Here is a 5868-nt window from a genome sequence, read left to right on the forward strand (position 1 = left end):
CTGCAAGAAACGGGAAGAAAATCCAGTCCCAGGTTTAAATGCTGCCCTTCTGCCTGGCCGACTAGCTAACAGAATAGCCCACATACTCCCAACATGAAAGTAAGTGATTTAAGACTGAAAAAGAAAATTTTCTCCCAGGTGGATGGTGGAGATTTTCTGATGGCCGGCAGAGCCATCCCGGAGATTCTAGCCCCAGTCTTTATCAGACAGCTTCGCAGGAAAACATGTTGGACATGTTGTAGGGATAAATGAGGCAAGGCACCGAAGATAGCAGGAAACAGTTTTATTTGGCTGCAGCCAGGTTCAGAGGGCACAGCTTTTGCTGTAATCAATCAATCCCCTGAACCCCGAGTTCAGGGAGTTTCAGAGTTTTATACCCAGCATGTAAGGGCACGGGCTCAGAAGTTCATAGTCTGCAGAAGTTCACATAAAAGTAGCTTTTTCTTTCACTGTTTTGGGCAAGTTAACCCTTCAAGGACAGCACCTGAGAAGGGGAGAGCATCCTCTCCCCTTTCTTTCCTCCCCCTGCCAGCTGTTACCATGGAGCCTTTGTAACTTATCTTAAAAATGTAGACATCTCTGTGAAGCCCAGCTCAAGGCCAGAGGCCTTGTTTGCATATTTCTACAAAGTACTATACTGGATACGTTTGTGAAAAACTAGTAAGGGGGTGTCCAGCACCTGGAGTGCTGGTATCTTCTCGGCCAGTGGCCAAGTAAACAGGGCGACAAGGAAATAGGAAGTTTATCTACATTGAACTCTTTTGCAGAGACTCTTTTGCTGACAGTTCTAAAATCAGTCTGGGTGAAGATTTCTGGAGAGGCCCTTTCAGTGGAGAAAGGGGGTGCCACTTCAGACATACAGCACTTGAGACAGTTCCAAGTCCCCCGGCCTTGCCTCGTTTGTCCCTACAACAACATTGCAGTTCAAGAAACTCATGGTATAAAACACGGTGACTGGTGTCGGTGCCATCGCTGTGACCATGTGGGAGGCTCAATTCCTCCTTTGTCAGATGGCACCATGACAGTGCCTGCTTCAGAGGTTTGCAGCAAGGGCTGAGTGGGACAGAACCCAGCCCCTGATGAGCCATTGATAAGAAGCCCCCACTCTGATGAGTATTCAGGGGAGAAAGAGGAAACCATGACCCCTTAGAACTGGAACAGGTCCTGACGACATTCAAGTCTCCCCCTAATCTATACGCGAGGACCCTGAAGTTCAGAGGAACCGAATGACGTACTCAGCACACAGGAACAGCTAAGCATGGGAGAGCGGGGCCAGAGCTGGGCTTCCCGGGCCTTTTGCCACACTGCATCAGACAGCCTGGACCGGTCTAAGTGGACAGCATCTTTGGAGCCTCGTCCCTCTAAAGGGTCAGGGGTCAGGGCTCCAGCTGGGTAGCTGCACCTCAGGGGAAGCTGGAGAGGCCTGTTCAAAGAGCCTGTGAGTGTGACTGTTGTGACTTGGTGGTCCTGTGAAGAAGTGCCTCCGGCATCCTTGTCGCCTGTCCCTTTGAGGTACGGTGGTGTGTGAAGGGTTTCCCTCCTTTAATGATGTTCTGAAAGCCCACATCCCAGGGCTGAGGTCCCAGTGTCCTGGTGCATGCGTGGCCTGACCCTGTTACAGGTGTCTGAAGATGCCAGCCACTCGTCATCAGCAGGTGCCAGAGACTCAAAAGCCATGGTGATAAATTCCGTGACCAGCTAGAGCTCAGGGGGAACAGAGGGCCTGAGGGCCAACAGCCATAAAGGCCCCAGTGGGTGCCTTTCTCTGTCCATGCTGAGAGAGGCCCTGTGGGACTGGCGCCTATACTGTACCTTGGAGCTGCTGGTCCTGGAGCCATCAGGGGAGTCGAGATGGTCGACACTCCCCAAGGGAGCTGGCGTCCACGCAGGCTAGAAACAAGAAGAAGCCCTTCCACACCAGACCAGCCTGCCCTTCCTTCCCTCCCTCCTTCCTTCCTTCCTTCCTTCCTTCCTTCCTTCCTTCCTTCCTTCCTTCCTAAGTGACTCAATGTGTGCACAGCAGACTCCAAATGCCCCAGAGCTGGCCCTGCTCACGGCAGCCACAGGGAAGGCAGGCACTTGTGTGCGCTCGGTTCTCAAACCAGGGGTTTCCCATGGCCCACTGACCATCACCACTCAAATTGCACTCAGGAGCTACTCCCCAGGGCCCTCTGCCCCCTGCCCATCTGCAGGTCACATCATCAACTCTCTGTATCTTTGGGCTTAGAATTCATGGACTCAACCAACTGTGAGTGGAAAAGATTCAAGGGAAAAAAATTGCATCTGATCTGTACTGAACATGCACAGACTTTTTTTCTTGTCATTATTCTTGATACAGTACAGTCTAACAACGGTTTGCACAGCATTTGCATTGTTTTAGGTATTACAAGTCACCTAGAGATGATCTACAGTACAGAGGGATGTGTGTAGGTCCTATGCAACTACTGCGCCATTTCACGTAGGGACTTGCACGTCCGTGGGGTTTAGTATCCATGGGGGATCCTGGGACCAGTCCCCGTCAGATGTGGGGGGGATGACTGTAATTGCTTTCCTAGTGCTGGGAGGCACTGCTGTCCCTGATCACAGTGCTCATGCTGTCCCTGATCACAGTGCTCATGACGTGACACTGGCTGACGTTCCCAATGTCCAGGTGCCGCTCTCTGCATTTGCTCAGCCTCTAGAGAGCGGGCTGCTGTTCTGCTTCTGAGAGGAGGAGCCAGGAACAAGGCAGAGGAGCCCTAGCCAGGTCAGTGCTGTTCACCTGCATCACCTCATCCTATGTTCATGATCCAGGGTCTGCCCCCTCCCCCTCCCCATCATCCAGGTAGGAAGTGAATATGGTCAAGGAGTGGTCATAAAGACAGACCTGAAGGAGACCTCGGAAGTTCAAGTCCATACTGTCAGTCTGGCCTTCTGCTCCTCCTCCCCACACACACACGGCCTGGGCATCCCTATGTTCAGAAATAGGGATTCATTCTGGGCCCTGCTACAGTCAAAGGAAGGGGCCACAGACAGATTTCCAGCCATGCGGATGAGGCTGCCCTGCTCGGCTCCTTCCTCCTGCCCTTTTCTGAGCTCAGGGGCTTTGCTAGGGAGGAGCAAGAGCAGGGTTGCCAGGAGGAGCCCCGGACCAAGCCTGAGGCCAAATTGGGGTCTGCACCCAGCTCTGCTGTAAATGAATCATTAACACCCCTGCACCTTAATCTTCTCAAAGCTAAAATGGAGGTCATAACCTCTGGCCTTCCTACTTTGGCTGGAGTGCGATGGCCAGCAAGACTAAGAGAATCACGTACAGAATACTCAGACACACCTCTCACAAAATCTCTGGGGAAGGTAGGCACACTGTGTCTGCTTGGAAATTGGGAACATGAAGCTCACCCCTGCCCAGGCCCAGGATTCTCCCATTAGTGGGTGGAAGAGCTGGAATTTAAGGCCCCCTCTGTGAGACAAACGCCCCAGGGCTTCCCACGATGCCATGAGTCTGCCAAGAATGGAAGACACCTGAGAAGATACCAACCAGCACATTGTCCTCTGCAGCCTCAGGCAGACAATGGTGAGCACCGTCCACAGCCTTCTCCCCAAATGTCTAGCCTCAGAGAGGGCCTGACGTTCTCACACATCAAAATGATGGCGAGAATGCTGGGGTCAACAGGAGAAATCAAGGCAGGCCCTGATCAGAGAAGAACATCCATGTGTTACCCTCTCCAGGCAGCGCTGACCCCCTCCCCCCAACCCCTCCTAGTCTCTGCTGCAGCTTTGGCTATGAGGAGTTCATGGCCAGGACACAGGTGTTCCAGGGCTGTGTGCAGGCTGTGGTTTGCTGGTTGCAACGTCCTTCTCTCCCAGTCAAAAAAGGATTTCAAAATGCACACATGGGAGCCTGACTTCATCAGGAGGGAATCTCTGAAGTCTTCTCTTACACAGGCTCTAATCTATCAAGAGCATATCACTTAAATCATCTGTATCCATACAGTCGGCCCTCCATATCCAGGGATTCCTCCATCAGAGAACTGAAAATATTCTAAACAAGAAATGATATCTGTACTGAATGTTTAGATTCCTTATTCTTCTCATTCCCTAAATAATTGGGGTACTACCTATTTACATAGCTTTTATGTTGCATTAGATGTTACCAGTGATCTAAAGATGATTGAGAGCATCCAGGAGGATGTGTGTAGGTTTCATAAACATTATGCCATTTTAGCTAAGGAACTTGAGCCTCAGGGATTTGGATATCCAGGGTGGGTCCTAGAAGCAATCCCTTGCCTACACTGAAAGCTGACTGTACTGTGCCATTAGTAAGAAATAACTAGGGTGGCAAAGTAATTCAATGGAGAAAGAAAAGTTTTTCCAGCAAAAAGTACTGATTATCTGTACAATAAAAGAAAGAAAGGAAAGTCCCTACTTCACACAAAACTAATTCAAGTTGTTATATGCACCTAATGTCAAAGCCTAAAGCTATTACAAACTTTAAAGAAGAAACTATAAGGGACTGCCTTTGCAACCTCTTCTAGGCAACGATTTCCTAGGAAGGATATAAATAGCATCAATACAGAGAAAAAGATAAATTGGATCGTTTCAAGATTTAAAACTCCTGCTTTTTGAAACACATTAAGAAAATGAATAGACAGGGTTGGGGATATAGCTCAGTTGGTAGAGTGCTTGCCTTGCATGCACAAGTCCCTGGGTTCAACCCCCAGTACCACCAAAAAAAAAAAAAATGAATAGACAAATCATAGATTGGGAGTCAAATATTCATAACAGAGTTGCAAAGGACTAATATCCAGAATATACACAGAATTCCTACAGTTCATTTTAAAACAATATTTTAAAGCTAGGCACTGTGATGCAAGCCTGTAACCCCAGAGACTCAGAAGGTCAAGGCAGGAGGATCAAAGCCAGCCTCAGCAACTTAGCAAGGTCCTAAGCAACTTAGCAAGACCCTGTCTCAAAATTTAAAAAATTAAAAAGAGCTCAATAACTCAGTGGTTAAGCATTTCTGGATTCAGTATCCAGTGCCCAAAATATATAATATATATACATATATATATATATATGTTCACATACATACATACATATACGTGTGTGTGTGTGTGTGTGTGTGTGTACACACAGACTTTTTTTTTTAAGAAATGGGATGACTTGAACCAAACCCATCACACTATCTCATACTAGACAAAGGCACCAAAAACATATAATGACATATATTGGAGAAAAGATAGCCTCTTCAACAAATGGGCTGGGAAAGCTGGAAATCCATATGCAGTAAAATGAAATTAAGCCCCCATCTCTCACCATACACAAAACTCAACTCAAAGTGGATCAAGGACTTAGGAATTAAACCAGAGACCCTGTGTTTAATAGAAGAAAAAGTAGGCCCTTCATAATAAGACTCGTATAGTGCAAGAATTAATAAATGGGATGGATTTAAATTGAAAAGCTTCTTCTCAGGAAAAACAACAATCTGTGAGGTGAGCCTACAGAATGGGAGTAAATATTTACCACATGCACATCAGAGGGAGCACTAATCTCTAGGATATATAAAGAACTCAAAAAACTTAACACTCAAAAAAACAAATAACCCAATCAGTAAATGGGCCAAGGAACTGAACAGACACTTCTCAGAATAAGATATCAATCAACAAATATGTGAAAAAATGTTCAACATTTCTAGTAATTACAGAAATGCAAATCCAAACTACTCTTTCATTTCACCCCAGTCAGAATGGCAGCTATTAAGAGTACAAAAAAAAAAAATGAATAGACAATCATAGATTGGTGAGGATTTGGGGGAAAAGGCACACTTATACATTGCTGATGGGACTGCAAATTGGTGCAACCACTATGGAAAACAGTATGGAGATTCCT

The 5868-nt window shown here is 47.1% G+C and overlaps 1 non-coding gene across 1 annotated transcript; it reads left to right on the plus strand.

Annotated features, from left to right (window-relative positions):
• Window positions 1-4635: 4635 nt before the first annotated feature.
• Window positions 4636-4708, plus strand: Trnaa-ugc. The gene has a single exon. It is a non-coding gene; the product is annotated as a tRNA-Ala (tRNA).
• The last annotated feature ends 1160 nt before the right edge of the window (window positions 4709-5868 follow it).

This window comes from Marmota marmota, unplaced genomic scaffold (genome assembly GCF_001458135.2).
Source record: "Marmota marmota marmota unplaced genomic scaffold, marMar, whole genome shotgun sequence".
Taxonomy (NCBI): domain Eukaryota; kingdom Metazoa; phylum Chordata; class Mammalia; order Rodentia; family Sciuridae; genus Marmota; species Marmota marmota.